Source organism: Eurosta solidaginis, chromosome 3 (assembly GCF_040869045.1).
Source record: "Eurosta solidaginis isolate ZX-2024a chromosome 3, ASM4086904v1, whole genome shotgun sequence".
NCBI lineage: Eukaryota > Metazoa > Arthropoda > Insecta > Diptera > Tephritidae > Eurosta > Eurosta solidaginis.
The window spans coordinates 153,483,061-153,509,259 of NC_090321.1; the positions used below are offsets into that span (position 1 = coordinate 153,483,061).

General features: G+C 37.2%; 1 protein-coding gene and 1 pseudogene across 11 annotated transcripts in view; one reads left to right on the top strand and one right to left on the bottom strand.

Annotated features, from left to right (window-relative positions):
* The window catches only part of LOC137244380 (uncharacterized), a 469,574-nt gene that overhangs the window by 77,482 nt on the left and 365,893 nt on the right, over positions 1 to 26,199 (top strand). For 8 of the 11 annotated variants that reach the window (XR_010950940.1, XR_010950941.1, XR_010950944.1 and 5 more), the window contains exon 5: positions 21,850 to 21,953. The exons of 1 other annotated variant lie outside the window; for it this stretch is intronic. The gene's annotated coding sequence lies outside the window, so the exon portion shown is untranslated. Of the gene's footprint in view, positions 1 to 4,369; positions 4,407 to 21,849; positions 21,954 to 22,511; positions 22,953 to 26,199 lie in introns of those variants that run through there. 2 more of the 11 variants (XR_010950943.1, XM_067773316.1) reach the window with 2 other exon arrangements.
* LOC137244379 (probable phosphatase phospho2) overlaps positions 1,567 to 26,199 on the bottom strand; it is a 53,391-nt pseudogene continuing 28,758 nt past the window's right edge.

Here is a 26,199-nt window from a genome sequence, read left to right on the forward strand (position 1 = left end):
GAGTTCAAGGCAATAGGCAGAATTTCTTTCGACACCACATCCTCTACTCGACTCCTCGGTTGTCCCAAAATATTTTTTAGATGTCTCGTTTTTTTTTTCTTATCTGCTTCATGCTCAGCACGATGACGTCGCTGTCTATGCTTATACATATTAGCCGCTTAGGTCTTGTGGCCTTTTGAACACCTTTTCACACATTGTACATTTGAATTTCCGTTCGCCTTCGTAAACATATACGCCAATTACACGGCTCAAGTATCCTTGTGCCAATTACCAATTTGCACAAGGATTTGCCCGGTGTGTGCACTGGTTGCGCTATTTGCGCAGAAAACTGCGCTAAAATCAAAACGATTTTGATATTTACGCATGTCTGCAAATATTGCACATGCTTTTTTCTTCGTGTGTGGTGAATCTTACACAGTTTACCTGTGGTTCCTGATAATATAACATCAGTAATTATTGCTTATAAATGTTAATATAGAAGGCGCAAGGACCATCTCTAGCTTGTAACAGGAATTCACACAAATTCAATGATAAATAATAATTTTTCATTCAATTAGAACACATGTTTCATTTGTTGCGGTAGTTGAAAAATGAATATTGCGCAGTGCTGCAATGATTTGAGCTGGTCTTGCAATTAAAATATATATTTTATAAATACAATGGAAAATAAATGCTTCTGTGCGAGTTTTTCGACTAATACCGTGAATTACGAGCACTGTGGAAAATAAATAGTGAATTGTTATAAAATTAATGCCTTTTTTATACAATTAAAATACATGTTTCATTTGTTGTGCTACTTTAAAAATGAATATTGCGCAGTGTTTTTGAGCCGTGTATGTAAAAATTTTCATTTGCACAAATTTCGTCGTTTTATATTTGCGCAAGGTTTTTGTGTCATGTATGGGCCGTAATAGTGAGTGCGACGTTTAGTGCTCTTGCCGTTGTTGAAACTCTGTTACAAATCTGATACCGATGCTCAACACCCGTATCCTCGTGTATCCTTTTTAGTATGCTGTTTAAGACCTGACATATGTCGCAGCCAAGCTCCACAAATCTGACATTGTTGTGGTTCCGGAGTCGGACGTGGATCCTCGGAATGTTCTAAGAAACGATGTTTCTTTATATAATTGAGATACATTCGTTTACCACGTTTGTCACAAATTACAATTTTATTTGTATCGTGACTTTTTCTTTGATGTGTAGTAAGTGCATAATTTGTAGGAAATACTTTATTACACTCAGAACATGTAAACTTATATTCTGATTTGGGTACATGCTTTGCTAAAATGTGATGTTCCAAAGCTATCTTTGTTGTTTAAGCACAATTTACAACACTTTCATAAATACATATTTATTACGTGACACCATGTTTACAAACATATAACAATTTTAATTTACGCTCGCACCTAACACTTCCCGTTTGCACATTTAAATATTTACCAACAAATATAGTTTACAACTATTTGAAGAACATATCCAGTTGCATTCACACAACCCCCATTGAGCCTATTAAGCACAATACAATATCAGATAGAATTTCTAGTACATCATGAATATGATAACATCCATAAGCAGTGAGATTACCAATTTAATTCGATAAGCATAAAATCTAAAATTTGCATTTTACAACTAGTTTAATGCCGCCAATTAACAATTTAATTTTTTTTGGTTTTGCCGCTGTTGACTTTGCTGCATCTGCATCGGCCAATGTTATATCACGTTCCGCCAGTTGTTTCAACAACTCAAATCCATTCTTCTATACTACAATGTCCGCACGCAAATCCATCTTATGTCTGTGCGCTGTTATCTTTTTGTCCAATGCGAAATCTTGGCGCGGACAGGCTATATCACCCTCTCGCAGTTTGAGCACAGGACATAGGTCATTGTGACCATCGCCCACATAAATAATACACTCGTAATGGGTAGTCACGTAAATTTCGTTTGGCAACGAAATGTTCCATTATTTTGCCTTTGCACAAGTTGGCGGCGCTCAATTGGCATTCGGTTTGATGGTGATATGGTCGCACATGCAACAAGCCATCGTTGTCAAAATGTGATGGATTTGTAAAAATACTTTGAAAACAATTTGTCAGTCCATGTGCCTCTAACCATTCCATTACAAAAACGCTATTGGAATCACTGACAATGATTAGATCGTATTTTTTTCCCTGGCGACTGGTATAAACGCTTAAGTAAACGCACAAATCCAGGTACTTCCGGTATGGCACGAAGTTTCTCGCGTATCGACTGTGGCGAGTAGCATTGTTGATGCAAACGTTTGAAAACCTCACCCATGTATTCCTGCCATCCTTCCTTTTGAATGATAGTCTCGCTGGGCAATTTGTCTTTGGGCAATAGATCGCGCACAACTGTGTCTGTATTATCGTCCACGACCGTGCAATCGAAATCGAATGCAACAAAACGCCGCGAAACTCTTGGCATCATCTTAATACTTGCCATAATAAATAGAATTTACTTTTTAATGTACCCAAAAGCAAGCGCACACGAAATGGAAATATGAGTAAAATCAAGGCCAAATACTGGAAGTAGCAAGCGAACGCAAACACTCAAGCTGATTTCTTAACGGTTGTGATGCCTGGTTTTCTGGTTTTGCATTGATCCAAATGATGTGAGATTTGTCATGCCAAGAAATTTTCATTAATTAGAGGTCACAAGCTCAACCTTTACCATGGATTAAGCCAAATAATTATATTACTGAATTCGATTTTCAAAAACAGATTGATACAATAAATTTGAAAGAACTTCTTTGCACCAATGGGAACTTCATGGTTGAGTTGTGGAATTGTTTGACGTGCACACGACGTGTTTTTACTGGCTGGGATTGACTCAACCTTGATTATTTGAATTGAATGAGCTCGCGCACGATGACGAGCACCCATATCACGATAACATTGTTTAACTGCACCACCAACTTTCAAATCACGATACTCGCGGTACATGATGTGTGCACCAGAACGCGAATCATAACGCAACCAAATACCGAAGTTCTTTATTTTGGTTGGAGAAGTCTCATACACCTGTTTCGGCGATACAATTTCACCGATAGTCTTTTTTTTGAACTTTTTCAATTAACGCAAGAAATATCAAAAAACGCGATTTGGCCACAATGTAGTGGAGTTTGTGGCTCCTTCCCGGTTAGCAATTTGCGGCTAAGCACTTCGTATTCCGTCAACTGTCCCTTAGACTTCATTTTGGCAGCGTTTAGAGAAAACGACACCAGTCACCTTAAACGTTTTTGTGCCTCAACGCGTTGTTCACGAAATAATTGCTCAGCCGCTTGTTTCATTGCATGTTGTAACATGACACCTCCAACAGCACTGGATCCTGAAAAGAAAAAGAGAAATGAATTAATATTACCTATTACAATTACTAATCTACTAGCTTCCATACTCACCGCGTGTTTTAAATGAATGCAATTTTTTTTCATTAAGGAAATGGAAAAGCGCATGGCGCAACGATACAAGGTGGCAGCATGGAACAGCTGATTATAAACTTTTTTATTTGATTTGATACATCAACTTCCGGTGCAGTACGATTTTGACATTTGTCCATCGAATTTGCAAAAACAAAGTACATGGAATTTGTATTTATGTTTGTAGGTATGTCACCATTCTGCCGCCTTGTATCGTTGCGCTATGGAAAAGCGTACCAGATGTCAAAATCTCTACATTTAATGCTTGACTGTCAATGATTATTGCAATACAAACGTTAGGCCTCATGCGCAAGCATCTCGCGCACTACACGTCACGTACTACATGCCGCACTACACGTCATGCACTACACGCCGCATTACACGTCACGCATTACATGCCGCACGACATATCGAGCACAACACGCCACACATGTCGCGTATTACATATCTCGACCAATCATTCATTTGGTCGAGATTTAAAATAGTTAATTCCACGAATCTCAACATTATCGACAATACACGTCAAAAATAATGTTGAGTGGTGGAAGTGCAACTCTGTAATACCTTTTCAGCTAGGTTTCGAACCGTTCCGTGTAGTGGCAGGCCACTTGTTGTGAAAACAAAGCTCACCACAAATCAAAATAAATCTTTAGGACTACTTCGGCGACATCTACCGACATAAAATAAATTATAAAATGTACTAAAGGCGCTAAAGCACCAGCCACATCGCATGGATGCGTGCTAAATCCGTTTTTTCTTCGTTTCTTTGCGCGCATAAGTATTTACTTATGGCCTTTAATTTTTTATATCAATAAAATGTTTTTTTTCTCTTGCGAAAATATATGAGAGATAATATTTTTTTTTGGCTTAAGCCACCCAAACAACATTCCGCCAACCTCAATTTGGGCATGATCAATGATACCAATATTCTTTCAGATCATGACCCGTTTCGAAACTCTATTGGCCAAGTCAGAGGGGAGCGGTAGAAATCATAGTATGAGGCTCTGCGCTGAGTACAGAAGCAAGTCGCCCGAAGAAAGGTTACGGGCTGTCCTACTACATAAATACTGCCCTAATTGTTTATCTCCGTTTCATCGCGTTGACAACTGCAAAAGTAAATATCGCTGCAAACGGTGCCAGCAAAAGCACCACACCACGCTCCATCTAGATGAGCGTCTTTCTGAACGCGATGATGCAACAACCATTGGCGACGACAACCCGTCCGATGACACGTTGTCAATCCACCTAATGGGGCCGACAAGGTCCTGGGCGCAGCAGGTGGAGGAGGAAGAAATGGAGGAGAGAGAGCAAAGGCGGAGAAAGAAATAGTAAAACGGAGACAACAAGACCGTCAACGGTCAACCATGGGATGCGCAGTTTCCGGCCGCTGTTACAGCATGAAAGAAGCACGGCGAAAGCAAATAAACGTCGAAACGAACGAGACAACTTGCGGCACCGCGACATCGGACTCCAAGGAGGCCCGACCAAGTCATCCAAACGCGGAAGACAGCAGCGGCGAAAGAAATCAACGCCATACACTTCTGACGCCCTAGATATAAAGGCACCATCGCGTGGTACACCGGAAGGCTTCCGAACCGGCCGGCTGCTCCCAGCCACTCCAGCGCCCATCATGCAGTCTTTCGTGCCCATTGCGCCGACGGCCATCGTACGCGTCGAATCGCGTGGGCACCTACATCTGGTTCGTGCCATCATTGATCCCTGCGCCGCCAGTACCATCGTCGATGCAGAGCTGGTACGCGATTTGCAGTTGGAGCGCCAAGGACCAGGGCAATGCACCCTTATTCTGCGCGGCAAGTTCGGGTCAACGACTCATGTCACTACCCAAGCCGCCTTGGTCAACGGCCACTATCGGTTGAGCCCGCCATCCAATGTGGATCCAAAGATTGCCGTTCCGTTTGAATTCATGCGGCATGCAGATCCTCAGTTCTACCGCTCATCGCCAGTTCGGCTGACACTCGGCGCTGATCTATACGCCGAACTGATGGTGAGCGGAACGCCAGCAACAACAGTTGGCGGGCTCCTGACTCAACCGACCGTATTCGGGCTGGTAGTCTCATGAGCCTGCCAAAAATAGGAGCGTTTCATAAAAACTAAGTAATTACTGCACGGAATTTAAAACCACGTACGTATATTTAATAACCTCTTTTCTTTTTCTTCACAGGACATCGAGACACGAAGTCCACCGTGCGACGTGCAGTGCTTGCAGTCCTCATCTGCACATCGACATAACGCCTTACTGGACGTGCGATCACGTGTCATCCTTTTTTCTTTTCATTTTTTTTGTTTCCTTTGTTGCTTACGGCAAGGGGCCGGTATGCTTAGGCCGCAGGCCTAAATATATCTCCCCTCCCCCCCCCCCCCCCCCCCCTTCTCGTAGCATAAATTTCTTTGGTTATTTTCCTTCGTTACTACCACCCACATATTCTTGTGAACACTACACACACAGGCATGTGTGAGTGGTAGTACGTATGTATCTTAGATTTTTACCGCTGTGAGCCCGCGGTACAGCAACTTTGTTGCCGGGAAACCCAACGAAGGAGCTGTATCGTGGGTTTATCGGCTCATGTAGCAAAGAGTCTCGCTCTCTTTAAATCCAGCAGTCAGCAAAGGTACACGCAATAGCCCGTTCACGTAAGTTATAATTTCCTGAAATATACTTAATATTTTAAACTTTCACAACATTTGTTAACATCTTCCTTAACACTTGTTGTATTTATACACATTGAATAAAAAAAAAACACTGTGAATTCCTTTTTATTCGCCTTAACTAATCTTTAACAAATACATACGTGGCTGCGCGCCGTTGCCACCACGCATTTGTCCATATATGTTCTAAGCAATGTTTAGAAGACAAGTATTTTATGATATTTAGTCAAGAGATTAGGCTTATTCTAACGTACTCACATTGCTCTTTAAAAGGAAATCTGTTATCAAATATTATGCCCAGGATCTTTAGGCTGTTAGTATGAGGAATGAGCCCAAATCCGATCGATAAATCGATTGTGCGATATCGGTTAATAAATCGACCCAGTCTAATGTATATTGAGAAGTTATTTCATAACACGGTTTCCAGCGATGGCGGATATCAATTAAATTACATTCATCCATTCCTTTGATCATTGGGTGATATTACAACGCGAAAAATATAGTAATGCCTGTCGATTTTGCTAAAATCAGCGATGTTAAATAAAAGCAATAGTATTATACGGAACACGAAAACTCGGCATAATTGTACAGGACTGTAAGGAGATTCGACACAAATTTTTGGAAAATGTGAGAAACCTTATCGCGATGATGGGGATATCGTTAAGATAGCTCTCCTGAATAGATTTAAAACTGCTTCAGAAATTGCAGAGAAATTGAACGGAAGATTGGAAATATCAAATTGTACCAAACTAATATAACAGAAATAAAGCACATACAGTAATCCTACTTTTTTCAAAATATTATTTTCCATAAACTTTTAAATTCACTATATTGGCATTTTTCATATTTTTCCGTTAACATTTTTCGAAATCGGGCTTTATTTTAAAATAACACTGCTTCTTAAAGTTCGGAATTATTAATCGATTTCTTTGATGCTACAAGCCTAGCGAAAAGTAAAATTTTAATGCCTTTCACGCCTTTCTTTGGGATTGACCATCTCGTCCACGAGTAACACCTGGTCCAATTTCGTATTATTCTGTGACGAATATTAGCAGCACTAAGGGATAGTATCATCTCTAAGCCGATGCTAAGCAGTGACTTGTATGCACATCAAATCATGAAACATGAAATCAATTATTATGCTACACATATGTACGTAGACGCAGCGGAAAAGCAACGCACAACCACATGCATATATCTGAGATACTCCCGAAAGTATGCAATGGTTGTGCAAGTATCGCTCACACATACAAGCGCATGGGGTTTGAGAGAAGCTATAAAATCATGCATCTGTAGTTACAGCTGAGTAATTTTATAGCTGATAACTAACTAGTAAGTTCTGGAAATAGAAAAGCCTAGAAATATGCGATGAGGAAACCGGACAGTATAAAAGGCAGCAACAGAAGAAGCGCGACAATCAGTTTGATTTAAGACGCTATCTGGCGAGCAATAGTAGTGTTATTCTGAAGTACTTTAATAAAGGCCATTTTGCATTATTGAATAGTGGAGTTATTTATTCAACAGTTTAGTGATTCGAACGTTAACAGAAGGTTGCAAATCATTATGCAATTACAAGGTGACTGACGTTGGCAGCTTCTCTTTCTAATCCGCCATCTTGAACTCCCACTCTGAAACTCAATTTGCCTCTTTGCTAAACTAATGTTTCATTCAGAAGATAAATTCTATTAAAAACCATACAAATAAATTTTTCTGGAGAAGTATGCAACCGCATCACTTTTTTTCTCCAATTCTATTTTGTGTTAACTTTTCTATCATTCAAACTTGTAAAAATTCTCGCAAAAAATTATTGTTTATTCAACAAAATGATTGAAATATTACCTAATTTTCGGTGTTAAATGATGGTAAGACGTTTTATAATTTTAATAATAGCGATATATATTGTTTTAAAAATGTTTTCACTGCTTTATTCACAGGTCTTGGTGTGGATAATGCTTGAGACCAGACGTCGTGCAAACAGACGGGCACATAAACACAAACACGACGTGCCACGCATTGCCACAGAGATTGAAGAGATTGAAGAAGCCATCAAAAAGGCCAAGCCCGTTAAATCAATAGGCCCAAACGTTATAGCCATGTCTATAATAAAACACCTTTGCGATGAGAGTGTAGGCTACTAACCTTTCGTTGAATTCCTTTGCCATTCCCAATAGTGGAAAATGGCAAGAGTAATGCTATACGACAACATGGCTCTCTTAATACACGTCCAATGGGAATGGTGTCAAAAGACGTGTTTTGGTCCCAGGACCACTAATCCGAAATCGAAAAGCAAAAATTGTCAGTAGTTCAAAACATATTAATGAAAATCCGAAAAATGACCCCGGGTCTCTCCGAAACCGGGGGTGTTATTCATATTTTTTTTTTTTTGTGATGAGCACCTTTCGACATTCTGCGGTCCACCAAAGGGTTTGGATCAAAACTAAATCCGTGCAAATCCTTTTTTTTTTTTTTTTTTTTTTTTGAATGGACGTTGTGGCAGCGCGCTGCCCTCAAGTGGCCCAATGAAACCAGGCTAATCCTGTTCACGCGATCGATTTATATATATATATAATAACATTTTTTTTTTTTTTTTTTTTATTTTGCCGAGTCTTTGATGGGCAGCGGTTTGTCAAGCGTCACGATCTGAGACTGCTCAGCTACAGAAGAAATTTCATCAGCCAAGCGTAATACTTAAAGAGAACAGAAGCAAACGTATTATACATTAATTTAGAGAGGTGAGAACAATATTTTTTATAGAAAAAAGGGAGTCCGAGCTATCAAATGTGTTTGAGTGAGAGTTATAATCTTGGCATAAACGCCGAAAAGGCTCATTTTGTTCGAAATTCGTTCTACATTGTTTCAGCAGAAGAGGTTTGAAGTGTCTCGATGTCCGAGAGGGAACGCAAAAGTTCACTTCATTCAGAAGGAATGGGCTCGAAATTGATCCATTTAAAAGTTTTGTCATAAATATTACACCAAGCATTTCCCTTCGACTAGCAAGAGTTAGAAGATTGATAAGCTTTAATCGATTAGTATAAGGTGGAAGATTAGTTAAAGAGTCCAATTGGAAATTTCTTAAGGAAAATAGTAAAAATTGTTTTTGTATTGATTCGAGACTGTCTGCATGGACTTGATAACGCGGATTCCAAATTATCGAGCCGTATTCTAATATTGGCCTAACTAATGTTGTAAAAAGTGCTTTAGTTATGTAAGGGTCGTTAAATTCTTTTGACCACCGTTTAACAAATGCAAAAACACCTTTGCCTTTATTCACTGTAGCATTAATATGAAGATTGAAACTAAGTTTGGAATCCATCATGACTCCCAAGTCAATAAAATTATTTACAGTTTCTAGACTATAGTTGTTAATTGTATATGAAGCTGGTGGCGAAACTCTCCGAGAAAAACACATGAATTTACATTTTTTGAGATTGAGCGGCATATAATTTACATTGCACTAGGTAACCAAGTGATTTAAATCCATTTGAAGCAAGGAATGTTCCTCAACCGAGGCACATGATATGAAAAGTTTTACATCGTCTGCGTACATCAAGATTTTTGAGTATTTAGTTGTACCAGATATATCGTTTATGAACAACAAGAACAGAATCGGACCAAGATGGCTGCCCTGAGGAACACCAGAAGAAACATTGATGACCCCAGAAAGTGTATTTTTATATCCAGTTGAGCAGAGCTCACAGAGTATATTAAGTTTGATTGGATAACGGTTGGTTGTACATATATAAAGGAATCGAGATAGATATAGACTTCCATATATCAAAATAATCAGGATCGAAAAAAAATTTGATTGAGCCATGTCCGTCCGTCCGTTTGTCCGTCCGTCCGTTAACACGATAACTTGAGTAAATTTTGAGGTATCTTGATGAAATTTGGTATGTAGGTTCCTGAGCACTCATCTCAGATCGCTATTTAAAATGAACGATATCGGACTATAACCACGCCCACTTTTTCGATATCGAAAATTTCGAAAAACCGAAAAATTGCGATAATTCATTACAAAAGAGAGATAAAGCGACGAAACTTGGTAGATGAGTTGAACTTATGACGCAGAATAGAAAATTAGTAAAATTTTGGACAACGGGCGTGGCACCGCCCACTTTTAAAAGAAGGTAATTTAAAATTTTGCAAGCTGTAATTTGGCAGTCGTTGAAGATATTATGATGAAATTTGGCAGAAACGTTACTCCTATTACTATATGTACGCTTAATAAAAATTAGCAAAATCGGAGAAGGACCACGCCCACTTTAAAAAAAAATTTTTTTAAAGTAAAATTTTAACAAAAAAATTAATATCTTTACAGTATATAAGTAAATTATGTCAACATTCAACTCCAGTAATGATATAGTGCAAGAAAATACAAAAATAAAAGAAAATTTCAAAATGGGCGTGGCTCCGCCCTTTTTCATTTAATTTGTCTAGGATACTTTTAACGCCATAAGTCGAACAAAAATTAACCAATCCTTTTGAAATTTGACAGGGGCATAGATTTTATGACGATAACCCTTTTCTGCGAAAATAGGCGAAATCGCCCAGTTTTTATACACAGTCGTCCGTCTGTCCTTCCGCATGGCCGTTAACACGATAACTTGAGCAAAAATCGACATATCTTTAATGAACTTAGTTCACGTGCTTACTTGAACTCACTTTATCTTGGTATGAAAAATGAACGAAATCCGACTATGACCACGCCCACTTTTTCGATATCGAAAATTACGAAAAATGAAAAAAATGCCATAATTCTATACCAAATACGAAAAAAGGGATGAAACATGGTAAGGTAATTGGATTGTTTTATTGAAGCGAATATAACTTTAGAAAAAACTTTATAAAATGGTTGTGACACCTACCATATTAAGTGGAAGAAAATGAAAAAGTTCTGCAGGGCGAAATAAAAAACCCTTCAAATCTTGGCAGGTATTATATATATAAATAAATTAGCGGTATCCAACAGATGATGTTCTGGGTCACCCTGGTCCACATTTTGGTCGATATCTGGAAAACGCCTTCACATATACAACTACCACCACTCCCTTTTAAAACTCTCATTAATACCTTTAATTTGATACCCATATCGTACAAACTCATTCTAGAGTCACCCCTGGTCCACCTTTATGGCGATATCTCGAAAAGGCGTCCACCTATAGAACTAAGGCCCACTCCCTTTTAAAATACTCATAAACTCCTTTCGTTTGATACCCATATTGCACAAACGAATTCTAGAGTCACCCCTGGCCCACCTTTATGGCGATATCTCGAAACGGCGTCCACCTATGGAACTAAGGATTACTCCCTTTTAAAATACTCATTAACACCTTTCTTTTGATACCCATATTGTACAAACAAATTCTAGAGTCACCCCTGGTCCACCTTTATGGCGATATTTCGAAAATGCGACCACCTATACAACAACCACCACTCCCTTTTAAAACCCTCATTAATACCTTTAATTTGATCCCCATATCGTACAAACACATTCTAGAGTCACCCCTGGTCCACCTTTATGGCGATATCTCGAAAAGGCGTCCACCTATAGAACTAAGGCCCACTCCCTTTTAAAATACTCATTAACTCCTTTCGTTTGATACCCATATTGCACAAACGAATTCTAGAGTCACCCCTGGCCCACCTTTATGGCGATATCTCGAAATGGCGTCCACCTATGGAACTAAGGATTACTCCCTTTTAAAATACTCATTAACACCTTTCTTTTGATACCCATATCGTACAAACACGTTCTAGAGTCACCCCTGGTCCACCTTTATGGCGATATTTCGAAACGGCGTCCACCTATAGAACTAAGGCCCACTCCCTTTTAAAATACTCATTAATACCTTTCATTTGATACCCATATCGTACAAAATAAATTCTAGAGTCATCCCTGGTCCACCTTTATGGCGATATCTCGAAAAGGCGAACACCTATAGAACGAAGGCCCACTCCCGTTTAAAAATACTCATTAACACCTTTCATTTGATACCCATATCGTACTAACAAAGTCTAGAGTCACCCCTGGTCCACCTTTATTGCGATACCTCGAAAAGGCGTCCACCTATAGAACTAAGGCCCACTCCCTTTTAAAATACTCATTAACTCCTTTCGTTTGATACTCATATTGCACAAACGAATTCTAGAGTCACACCTGGCCCACCTTTATGGCGATATCTCGAAACGGCGTCCACCTATGGAACTAAGGATTACTCCCTTTTAAAATACTCATTAACACCTTTCTTTTGATACCCATATTGTACAAACAAATTCTAGAGTCACCCCTGGTCCACCTTTATGGCGATATTTCGAAAATGCGACCACCTATACAACAACCATTACTCCCTTTTAAAACCCTCATTAATACCTTTAATTTGATCCCCCTATCGTACAAACACATTCTAGAGTCAGCCCCTGGTCCACCTTTATGGCGATATTTCGAAACGGCGTCCACCTATAGAACTAAGGCCCACTCCCTTTTAAAATACTCATTAACACCTTTTATTTGATACCCATATCGTACAAACATATTCTAAAGTCACCCCTGGTCCACCTTTATGGCGGTATCTCGAAAAGGCGAACACCTATTAACGAAGGCCCACTCCCTTTTAAAAATACTCATTACCATCTTTCATTTGATACCCATATCGTACTAACAAAGTCTAGAGTCACCCCTGGTTCGCCTTTATTGCGATACCTCGAAAAGGCGTCCACCTATAGAACTAAGGCCCACTCCCTTTTAAAATACTCATTAACTCCTTTCGTTTGATACCCATATTGCACAAACGAATTCTAGAGTCACCCCTGGCCCACCTTTATGACGATATCTCGAAACGGTGTCCACCTATGGAACTAAGGATTACTACCTGTTAAAATACTCATTAACACCTTTCTTTTGATACCCATATTGTACAAACAAATTCTAGAGTCACCCCTGGTCCACCTTTATGGCGATATTTCGAAAATGCGACCACCTATACAACAACCACCACTCCCTTTTAAAACCCTCATTAATACCTTTAATTTGATACCCATATCGTACAAACACATTCTAGAGTCACCCCTGGTCCACCTTTATGGCGATATTTCGAAACGGCGTCCACCTATAGAACTAAGGCCCACTCCATTTTAAAATACTCATTAACACCTTTCGTTTGATGCCCATATTGTACAAACAAATTCTAGGGTCACCCCTGACCTACCTTTATGGCGATATCTCGAAACGGCGTCCACCTATGGGACTAAGGATTACTCCCTTTTAAAATAGTTATTAACACCTTTCTTTTGATACCCATATTGAACAAACAAATTCTAGGGTCACCCCTGGTCCACCTTTATGGCGATATCTCGAAACGACGTCCACCTATGGAACTAAGGATTACTCCCTTTTAAAATACTCACTAACACCTTTCATTTGATACCCATATCGTACAAACGCATTCTAGAGTCACCCCTGGTCCACCTTTATGGCGATATCTCGAAAAGGCGACCACGTATACAACAACCACTAATATTCATCATTCAACCACCACTCTCTTTTAAAACCCTCATTAATACCTTTAATTTGATACCCATATCGTACAAACACATTCTAAAGTCAACCCTGGACCACCTTTATGGCGATATTTCGAAACGGCATCCACCTATAGAACTAAGGCCCACTCCCTTTTAAAATACTCATTAACACCATTCGTTTGATGCCCATATTGTACAAACAAATTCTAGGGTCACCCCTGTTCCACCTTTGTGGCGATATCTCGAAACGGCGTACACCTATGGAACTAAGGATTACTCCCTTTTAAAATACTCATTAACACCTTTAATTTGATACCCATATCGTACAAACGCATTCTAGAGTCAACCCTGATCCACCTTTATGGCTATATCCCTAAATGGCGTCCACCTATAGAACTATGGCCCACTCCCTCATAAAATACTCTTTAATGCCTTTCATTTGATACACATGTCATACAAACACATTCCAGGGTTTCCCTCGGTTCATTTTCCTACATGGTTATTTTCCCTTATGTTGTCACCATAGCTCTCAACTGAGTATGTAATGTTCGGTTACACCCGAACTTAACCTTCCTTACTTGTTAAAGATTACTTTTTGCGTACGATAACCAAGATACGAAGAAATCCAACATATAAGACGGGGTTGAAAACCGAGTTGACTGAGCTTATGAATAAGTAATGGGTGTGATACTTTGTCGAAAGCTTTACTGAAATCGGTGTAAATTACATCAGTGTGAAGGCCTTTTCTAAATCCATTAGAAACGTGGGTGGTAAATTCTAGTAAATTGGTGATAGGTGATTTGCCCTTACAGAACCCATGCTGCGAGCTTGCAATTATGGGGGAAATAGAGAATGTTAGGTGGTGGGTAACAATAGCCTCAAATAACATTGGGATAGGGGATAACTTTGCTATGCCCCGGTAGTTTTCTATTGAAGACCTGCTTCCATTTTTATGAAGCGGAATAAGAAAATATTCCTTCGATATTGTTGGGAAAACGCCATAAATTAAAGATAAATTAAATAAATCTGTTAGCGGCTGATAGATGTTTGCGGCACATTTTTTAAGAAAGTCTGTCGGGATCCTGCCGGGGCCGTATGAATATGATACTTTTAAAGTTTTTAAATAAGATAATACATCTTCTGAAGATATAAATGGAGCTCTGATTGAATAACATGAATCAATATGGTATGGGTATTCATTAGGTGAAACGTTGGTCTCAATAGAGTAATTTGATTTGAAAAATTCCGCAAAGAAGTCGGCGATCTCTTGATCATCGCTGGAAATATTATCTTGGAATTTCATGGATGATGGAAACCCTTTCATCGTTTAAATATTTTCCTGTGTACAATATTACAACAGCCACATCAAAAGTTTCAATTTATTTTGCAGATATATCTTCACAGAAGCTAAATTTTAATATTCGCGATCCTATGTCCAAAACGCAATGATAATTCCAATACTAAAGCCTGGGAAGCCAGCTAATAATATAAGCCAATATCACTCCTTTCGCCAGTTGCGAAGACAGGGAAACCCGTCCTTCTCCCTCCAATTTTCGCTTAGCCTCCCATCAGCATGGCTTCCGCAAAATGCATAGCACTACCGCCGCGCTAAACGCCATAAACACCCAGATAAATAACGGACTGAACTTGAAATAACCCCATCAACCACGGCACGTCACTCCAAGACATAGAATGTTCACTCCTTCCCCTTTGTCTTAAAAGATGGACCGCAAATTATCTGAATGGTCAGCAAGCGGCAGTTCAATTACGGGATACACAACCGCAGCAAAATCCTCAAGTCGTTGCTAACCAGTAAAAAGCAATCGTGTGCTACGCGTTTGGTAGCCTTGTCCTAAAAACACACACTGTAAAAAGATGCAGACCTGTCAAAATGCTTTACTCATAACTGTCACAACATAACGAAATGCGGACAGTTTTTGCTTAGTTGTCACAAACCTGGACACCCTAGCAAACAATTGCTTGATCTAGCCCCGCCTGAAAGAGGCTTAAGAGGAATATCTCCATAGCACTATGATGAGATCCGGCACCAGCCAACACAGTCGTTTGATCCAGACGAGCATAAGCAGACAAAGTCCACACAGAATTGGTAAACGCTTTTGCCAGGATGCGCCCGGCTAACCACGTTATCAATATACACTATCCTACCCTTTCAGAAGAAGAGAGCAGCAGAGAGAGGTGCCGCATCAGGCACCACCATCACGAAGGCTTTGAAAAATGAATTATGAATTAGCTTATTAAAATCGGGACGAGACTTTTGCCCCCCAAATACAGATTCAGCGTGGCGGCAAAGTATCTTACCACAAATCTGACATAAAATCTGCGTTTTCAATTGAATGGTTATAGTGTGAAAACATTTACCAACCATGTTGTGGCACCATTCGCGATAATGGCCCGAATATTTTAGGTGTATGACCTCAAATCGTATGCCTTAAAATAATATCCGCGATCAGCACCAAGAAGAGTGGCATTATCCCAGGTTTTGTTTCATTTCAATGTCGTTTTATGAGACCAGTCATAAGCCCAGTACGGGGAATTCTAAGTTGAAAGTATTAAGCGGAAAGTAAGATTAGATACACGGTCCCAACATCGTTTTGTCAGTTGGCCTATAGAATATACCCGACTACGGAAGCGCTACTTAGGAGTGACTACCGGATTGTAATTTAATACATGCGCTATATAAAGTAGCACACGCATTATTATGCTCGTCAAATGCTACTCACCCGCAGGACGATGTCCCGGCCAATCTAATGAGAAATTGAAGCAGCTAGTTTCATATCTTCACAATAAGCGAAAGTTTCGTTAGATGTGTAGTATGATGGCCGATGCTATTTTTGACTTTGGACCCCTGCCCAGTACGGGGAATTCTAAGTTGAAAGTATTAAGCGGAAAGTAAGATTAGACGCACGGTCCCAACCTCGTGTCGTCTGTTGGCCTATAGAATATAGCCGACCACGGAAGCGCTACTTAGGAGTGACTACCGGATTGTAATTTAATGCATGCGCTATATAAAGTAGCACACGCATTATTATGCTCGTCAAATGCTGTTCACCCGCAGGACGATGTCCCGGTCAATCTAATGAGAAATTGAAGCAGCTAGTTTCATATCTTCACAATAAGCGAAAGTTTCGTTAGATGTGTAGTGTGATGCCCGATGCTATTTTTGACTTTGGACCCCTGCCCACAGTTGGCCTATAAGCATATTTATTGGAGGATAAATATATTAATAACCCTTTTCAACATAGAATTTCGCAAAATCATAAATTAGCGGGGCCTGCATGCTGTATGCCAACTCCCAAATACCCTCAAAGAATTTATCAAACCATTGCGTCGTTAAGTAAAAATTTGTTTCTAAAGTACTTTGAACTTGCTGTAGAATAATTTCCTTATGGTTAACAAGCACATTACCTATATACAGCGGCGGTCACTTTAACCTTTATCCACTTATTTTTGCAAACAAATTACAAAATATGAGTTTCGCTACCATTTTGAATTAAGTGCTTTGTTAAAAAAAAAAGTGCTGTATTTAATACTATTTCAGAAAACGGCGTATTCTGTTCTTCCCCTTTCTCTCATCATTCGCTTTGTATGGGAGTTTTCAAAATGAGCTGTCACTACATATACCACCTTGTCTTTATTATGCTACTGCATACGTTTTTTCTAATTAAATGACCAAACATTGACACATACATTAATAAACAACTATACATGCAGGATGGCGCTGTTACGTGTTTTCAAATCCTTTGTACTAGCGCCACAATTTGTCCTTCAAAAGTTTTTTCTACATGAATTCACAAGCATATTTGTTTAAAAACGTGCCATGATCGTTAATGTATACTTTTTTGCTATATAAATAGCCAAACATTCACATAAACATTTACACAACAGCGCGTCGCAAATATTTGTTTTTAAATCCTTTGAACTTGTGCCAGAAATTGTCCTGTTAAAGTTTTTCTACCTAAATGCCGACGCATATTTTCTAACCGCTTATTAAAAACAATACAGGCAGCAAAGGGGGTGTATTTGTTTTTACAGCATTTGCACATGCGCCCTGAATTGTGCTGCATATGCATTTCTTAAAAGAAATACAAACGATTTGGCACTGTTTCTTTTTGTAGCCTTCGCACTTGAACTTCAAGTGCTATGATCGCTACTGCATAGTTACGTATTTTCTATGTAAATGGCCATACATCATTACATTCTTTTATACAAAACAAAAAAGGCAGCCAGGCGACAGTATTTGTTTTGAAATCGTTTGCGCTTGCGCCACAAATTGTCGACATACAGGGCTCTACATGTAAACTTAAGCTGCAGTTACCGACGAACGTGCGTACAAAAAACGTGTCAGGTGACACGACCTATCTTATGAATGCGCAATGTAAACGAAAACTCACCGAGGTTCAACTCACGTACGGACGTAGCCCAGAACGTAGAAATCAAAACAAATTTTGATTTTTTCCGTAAGAACGTGTCAGCTGATCGCTCTCTCACTAGACAGAGTTGCCTAGTAAACTTTTGCGCACTAATTTTTGACCGTTTGCAGTTTTTATGCAAAAACGCCTAATTAAAGTTTGAAAAATTGTGGAAATAATTCAAAATAATTATGTAAAAGTTCAGATTATAAATATGTAATCTATTTATACTTATTTAGTATTAATTCCAGCCTTTTACAACATCAAGAATTAAAATAGAAAAAGTTGATGTTTCAATAAGCATGCATTCAAACAGGTCAATGGCAACAATTTTTTCTTTGTCACTACGGGCATAAATTTCCCTCACCCTGTGTACGTACGTTGCACACGTCGGTGGGTAACTGCAGCTTTAGGCCCAACTTCAGAGCGTAATTTTGCAGAACTCTTCTCCTTTTCAGGAACTCCAGAACTTTTTAAAAGCTACTCAGAACACCAGTTTTTTTTTTTTTTGATTTTAAACATTTTTAAAAAAACTTGACTTTTGAAAAAAATGTGAATATTGGGCGTAAATTTGCAGAACTTTTTTCTCCTTTTCAGGAACTCCAGAACTTTTTAAAAACTACTTACTCAGAACACCAATTTTTTTTTTTTTTTTTATTTTGAACATATTTTAAAAAATTTGAATTTGAAAAAATGTGAATATTGGGCCTCAATTTGCAGAATTTTTTTCTCCTTTTCAAGAACTCCAGAACTTTTTAAAAGCTACTCAGAACACCAATTTTTTTTTTATTTTTAACATTTTTTAAAAAATTTGACTTTTGAAAAAATGTGATTGGGTCTAAATTTGCAGAACTTTTTTCTCCTTTTCAGGAACTCCAGAACTTTTTAAAAGCTACTCAGAACACACGTTTTTTTTTTTTGATTTTGAACATTGGTACGTACACGTATTCTTTGGCTCCTTGGGGTCCCGGACTAGCTCAGTATAAGAGGGGGCAGTGGTCCTCAACCCTAACACCAAGGAGCCGTACGGATACATATTTATTCCTCTCATCATCCATCCTATCAGCCTCACACACATCTCACCTCAGGAAGCCCGCCCTACCTTGGACCGCTCGTTTCATGTATCCTAACTTTGGCGGTCTCCCTCTTGCCATGCTCCGTCCCCTCCACTTACCTCTCTATCACGCCATCTTCCCCTCCCGCCCAAAAAGTGCTTAACTCCGCATTTCAACTTTTAACACCAAAATCAAAATATGTTGAAATTATAAAAAGAATTATAATGTATCATAATAAAAAAACTAATCTTATTATTTGGCCTAAAATGTTTTTACTATGATGAAACGTCCTGGAGATCATTCAATAAAAACAAGAACAAAAAAATGAATTTTAAAATTTTACTAGGTTAAGGGTAATGGATCCTACCTAATCGAGCTCTCTTAGTTGGTTTTACCCCTACCTATGTATGTAGATATGTATGAAATTTTAAGTATTTTTCAAAAAAGAGGACAACGATACTATACACCTAACATAATCACAATAATTTTCTTAACAATTAATTTCAGCTTAACAAAAATAAGAAATTGGTCACTATAATGTGACTGTTTTACTTGCTTGCAGACACGCAGATAGCTAAACTATAATTAGTAAGTCCAACAACCTGCACACTATAAAAAAAATATAAAAAGCTTTTGGTTCGTTACCATAACCTCAATAGGGTGTGTACAAAAAAATCTTGATTGTACTAAAAAGATATGTATCACAAAAATTTAGAAAAATTTAATAATTTTTTGATATATGCGTGTGTGCACGCGTGTACGTAATAAAAAAACATAAAAACACAAAAAAAACTAAAAACTACAAAAATATATATGCATAAGGAGATTATAAATATACGTAAAATCCGAAACCAACTTCTTGGGTGATTTTGTGTTGCTTCTCATTGGCCTTTGTGCCTTATATTGGAGTCTCACGGCGAAACCGGATATGTACAAAAATATTAACCTTCGATTTTGAGATTGGCTATTACAGCAAAACGGTATATGTGGAGAAATTAAAATTTTGATCTCCGTGTCCAGGGCACACCGCAAAGCACTCAGAAAGATTGTTAAAAAAAATCGCTTTGGTTCTCTGGCAAAAATCACGAAGCATACAATTAACGGTATTCTCCTGCCTTAGTGCATTAAACCAAAATTTATATGTAACCATATATAAATTTAAACGGGACGTCTTTCCTAAGTCCTCTAATTTGTTTTTTGGGCTCATCGGGTGCATAAAAATTATGTAACTGGACATACGTATATATATAAAAAAAGTAAGTTACAACTAACGACTTACGGCGAGTTGTACCTAGTCCCTCCACGCCAAAATTTTCGGGCACACTACAAAACAATAAGATTTTATCACAAAACCGATTAATTCAAAAAATATTTATTTTGGGACTTACACGTCGCCGCACTGTTCGATTTACAACAACAACACTATCCTCACTCCAGTGACTCTTCTCGAATCGCCACTAATCGTATTTCCTATGACACACCGGATTAAGTCAAAATTTCAGGATTTCGTAAATTATGGTGACTACCTTCCTACGTGCGTATATATGTACCTATCGATATGTGCGCATATTAAAGATTTAACCCAAATATTCCCAACTTCCTATATACAGGATCCCTGTTTCTTTCATTTATCTACTCCACCGGAGTTTTAATTTAGCAATAAATAAATTATTGAGCTATAAAATTAGATGGAAAATAAATTTTCTGGAGATTAGTTTTCTCGCTATAAAAATTCAAATCTAACAAAAATCGATCATAAGTAGGACGATTTGAATCAACAGGCATTGCAATTTTAATTTTGGTTAAAATTATTTTGGCTTTTTGCGCAAAAATTTTGCTTAGAACCGCGACAAAACTATATAAAAAAATTAATGTACAAAAAAAAATTACCGAATACCCCCATTTAAGCAAAAATTATTATTAAATTACACACCATTAGCCTTACATTTACCTATATGTACTCATATATGTATATACATATATACGCACATACTCCTAATTATCTAAGCTATCTACCTCTGCTCACCTTCAATCTGCTGCCCTGGAATTCTAATCCTCGTCTCGGGAACCTTCTTGTTTGCCGGAACCACACAACTTTATATTTTACATTAATTCTTAAAAACGCACACCGAAAATTTCACAATCGAAAAAACTTTATTACACAGTGGCACGGAGGCAGTCGTATGCCAGGACTTTAACACATCATACTGTCTTCATTTTGACCTGTGTCACCCCCTTTTATATCTCCTTTCTTTGCCATATTGGCCTAACGTTAATCTCTCTATTCCTTGTCCGCTAATCGTTTGCGGTTCCTGTATAGCAAATTTTTGGTTGCTGCAATCTGTCTCTATACCAGTCTTTATGCTACGTCCGGCAACCCTATCAAAAGCTCTATCTTTCGTTAAGTTCTGTTTGTTTTGTTGTCCGCCATCATTTTTACATATGAACACGCAATCAAAACAAACCAAATAAAAACATAATACCAAAGAAATTCAATTTATAGTTGTTATGGGCACTATATTTAGCCAAACAATGGTTTTTGGTGCCAAAAATTATTACGGAGATTGTGCTGTAGCACAATGGAGGGATTCTCACGGCACTGTGGCCAAACATTGAACAACGCGCTGCAGATGCACGTCCTTTGCATTCTGGCGTATTTCAAGTCAACAAAATAAAATAACTCCCTAACTTACATTCCAGAGCAGGTGTTTGTAATAATTCGGTGTTTCTCTATTTTATATTGCAGGAATCGTGTGATTGTGAAGACGGCAGCTGAACAAATTCTGTGTGTGGGGAGAAATAGTAAGACCTTGCAAAGATGACATCGGCGATGCAAAAGTACGAGCACAGGTGAGTGAAGTTTTCTGATATTTCATTTGGGCAAATCACGACAGTCTGCTTATCAAGTTATCCGTTTAAAACTTATTTCTCTCCAGTGTATTTTGTTTTCGTAAACTGTGTTAAAAATATAAGCACATAAACAGATACCCCGATAAGCAGGCTCACGTGAAGACACCGATTGACTTGCACTAACAGCTTCTAGTTAATACACATTTCAAGACAATAATTTATATGATGCATAACATCGGATTATTGTAAAAAAGGAGCTTCAAAGACATTTCGCATTTATTCGCTTGCCAATTGTGGATTAATTTTTAAGTGTTTCACGCACAGCATCACGACAGCTTTTTAATTCCTATGGGCTGTTAAATTTTTCTTTACTTTTCCATACCAAGTTGTATAAGCAAGTTATTTAAGATGCGTTGTAATTGTTTCGTTTGTAACGCATAATCTACTAATTCTATAAGGTGATTTTAGCAAAGCCAATGCCAATTCCAATTCAATATCCCCAAATTTGTACTCTCTGTCTTGTATTTGCTAAAAAAATTCAAATGTTTGTCTTTTCAGAGTGATTGTTGTGGACACATTAGGGTGTGCGTCAAAAAAAATATTGCCGAAGTGTATTCTACGCTTTCGCGTGAACCTCGCCACTTTTACTACCAGGTCATCATTTGATTCCTACTTTCACCTAAAAGCGCATCATTCGTTGATAATAGATTTGTAATGTATGGGCACACATACGAGCGGTCCATCAAATTTTTGCGGGGAAGAAAACGCCCTGTCAGCCCAACGCGGGGAACACCCACCCCTGACAACATTTTTTAAAAAATTTGGCTTTTGAAAAAAATGTGAATATTGGGCATAAATTGGCAGAACTTTTTTTCTCCTTTTCAGGAACTCCAGAAATTTTTAAAAGCTACTCAGAACACCAATTTTTTTTTTTTTTATTTCGAAGATTTTTTAAAAAATTTGACTTTTGGAAAACTTTGAACAGTGAATATTGGGCGTAAATTTGCAGACCTTTTTTCTCCTTTTCAGGAACTCCAGAACTTTTTAAAAGCTCTCAGAACACCAATTTTTATTTTTTTTTTTTGATTTTGAATAGTGGATATTGGGCGTAAATTTGAAGAACTTTTTTCTCCTTTTCAGGAAATCTAGAACATTTTAAAAGCCATCCGTACACCAATTTTTTTTGATTTTGAACATTTTTAAAAAATTTGACTTTTGAAAAAATTGTGAATATTGGGACTAAATTTGCAGAACTTTTTTTCTCCTTTTCAGGAACTCCAGAACTTTTTAAAAGCTACTCAGAACACCACTTTTTTTTGTATTTTGAACATTTTTTAAAAAATTTGACTTTTGAAAAAATGTGAATATAGGGCCTAAATTTGCAGAACTTTTTTCTCCTTTTCCGGAACTCCAGAAATTTTTAAAAGCTACTCAGAACACCATTTTTTTTTGATTTTGAAAATTTTTTTAAAAATTTTACTTTTTAAAAGATGTGAATATTGGACGTAAATTTGCAGAACTTTTTTCTCCTTTTCGGGAACTCCAGAACTTTATAAAAGCTACTCAGAACACCAATTTTTTCGATTTTGAACATTTTTTAAAAAATTTGACTTTTGGAAAAATGTGAATAGTGAATAAAAAAAAAAATAAATGTAAGGCGCGATAACCTCCAAAGAGATCTAAGGCCGAGCTTCTCTTCCAATTTGCGTTGTGCTCCTCTTGATTTTCCCTACAAATTGGCCGGACGGGACCTACATGTTTTATGCCGACTCCGAACGGCATCTGCAAGGCAGATGAGTTTTCACTGAGAGCTTTTCATGGCAGAAATACACTCTGAGCGCTTGCCAAACACTGCCGAGGGGCGACCCCGCTTAGAAAAATTTTCTTCTAATTCCTTTTCAGGAACTCCAGAACTTTTTAAAAGCTACTCAGAACACAAATTTTTTTTTTTGATTTTGAACATTTTTTTTTTAAATTTGACTTTTGGAAAAATACGAATAGTGAATATTGGGCGTAAATTTGCAGACCTTTTTCAGGAACTCCAGAACTTTGTAAAAGCTACTCAGAACACCAATTTTTTTTCTGATTTTGAACATTTTTTAAAAAATTTGACTTTTGGAAAAATATGAATAGTGAATATTGGGCGTAAATTTGCAGACCTTTTTTTCTCCTTTTCAGGAACTCCAGAACTTTTTAAAAGCTACTCAGAACACCAATTTTTTTTTTATTTTGAACATTTTTTAAAAAATTTGACTTTTGAAAAAATGTGAATATTGGGCCTAAATTTGCAGAACTTTTTTTCTCCTTTTTTTAAAAGCTACTCAGAACACCAATTGTTTTTTTGATTTTGAAGATTTTTTAAAAAATTAGACTTTTGGAGAAATATGAACAGTGAATATTGGGCGTAAATTTGCAGACCTTTTTTCTCCTTTTCAGGAACTCCAGAACTTTTTAAAAGCTCTCAGAACACCACTTTTTTTGATTTTGAAGATTTTTTAAAAAATTTGACTTTTGGAGAAATATGAACAGTGAATATTGGGCGTAAATTTGCAGACCTTTTTTCTCCTTTTCAGGAACTCCAGAACTTTTTAAAAGCTACTCAGAACACCACTTTTTTTTGATTTTGAAGATTTTTTAAAAAATTTGACTTTTGGAGAAATATGAACAGTGAATATTGGGCGTAAATTTGCAGACCTTTTTTCTCCTTTTCAGGAACTCCAGAACTTTTTAAAAGCTCTCAGAACACCACTTTTTTTGATTTTGAAGATTTTTTAAAAAATTTGACTTTTGGAGAAATATGAACAGTGAATATTGGGCGTAAATTTGCAGACCTTTTTTCTCCTTTTCAGGAACTCCAGAACTTTTTAAAAGCTACTCAGAACACCACTTTTTTTTGATTTTGAAGATTTTTTAAAAAATTTGACTTTTGGAGAAATATGAACAGTGAATATTGGGCGTAAATTTGCAGACCTTTTTTCTCCTTTTCAGGAACTCCAGAACTTTTTAAAAGCTCTCAGAAAACCAATTTTTTTTTTGATTTTGAACATTTTTGAAAAATTTGCCTTTTGGAAAAATGTGAATAGTGAATATTGGGCGTTAATTTGAAGAACTTTTTTCTCCTTTTCAGGAAATCCAGAACTTTTTAAAAGCCATCCGAACACCATTTTATTTGATTTTGAACATTTTTTAAAAAATTTGTCTTTTGAAAAAAATGTAAATGGGGACTAAATTTGCAGAACTTTTTTTCTCCTTTTCAGGAACTCCAGAACTTTTTAAAAGCTACTCAGAACACCATTTTTTTTTTATTTTGAACATTTTTTTTAAAAATTTGACTTTTGGAAAAATGTGAATAGTGAAAATTGGGCGTAAATTTGCAGACCTTTTTTTCTCCTTTTCAGGAACTCCAGAACTTTTTAAAAGCTACTCAGAACACAAATTTTTTTTTGATTTTGAACATTTTTTTTTTTAAATTTGACTTTTCGAAAAATATAAATAGTGAATATTGGGCGTAAATTTGCAGACCCTTTTTTCTCCTTTTCAGAAACTCCAGAACTTTTTAAAAGCTACTCAGAACACCAATTTTTTTTTCTGATTTTGAACATTTTTTAAAAAATTTGACTTTTGGAAAAATGTGAATAGTGAATATTGGGCGTAAATTTGCAGACCTTTTTTTCTCCTTTTCAGGAACTCCAGAACTTTTTAAAAGCTACTCAGAACACAAATATTTTTTTGATTTAAAAATTTTTTTTTAAAAAATTTGACTTCGAAAAATATGAATAGTGAATATTGGGCGTAAATTTGCAGACCTTTTTTCTCCTTTTCAGGAACTCCAGAACTTTTTAAAAGCTACTCAGAACACCAATTTTTTTTTTGATTTTGAACATTTTTTAAAAAATTTGACTTTTGAAAAAATGTGAATATTGGGCCTAAATTTGCAGAATTTTTTCTCCGTTTCAGGAACTTCAGAACTTTTTAAAATCTACCCAGAACACCAATTTTTTTTTATTTTGAACATTTTTTAAAAAATTTTACTTTTGAAAAAATATGAATATTGGGCCTAAATTTGCAGAACTTTTTTCACCCTTTTCGGAACTCCAGAACTTTTTAAAAGCTACTCAGAACACCATTTTTTTTTTTTTGATTTTGAACATTTTTTAAAAAATTTGACTTTTGAAAAAATGTGAATATTGGGCCTAAATTTGCAGAATTTTTTCTCCGTTTCAGGAACTTCAGAACTTTTTAAAAG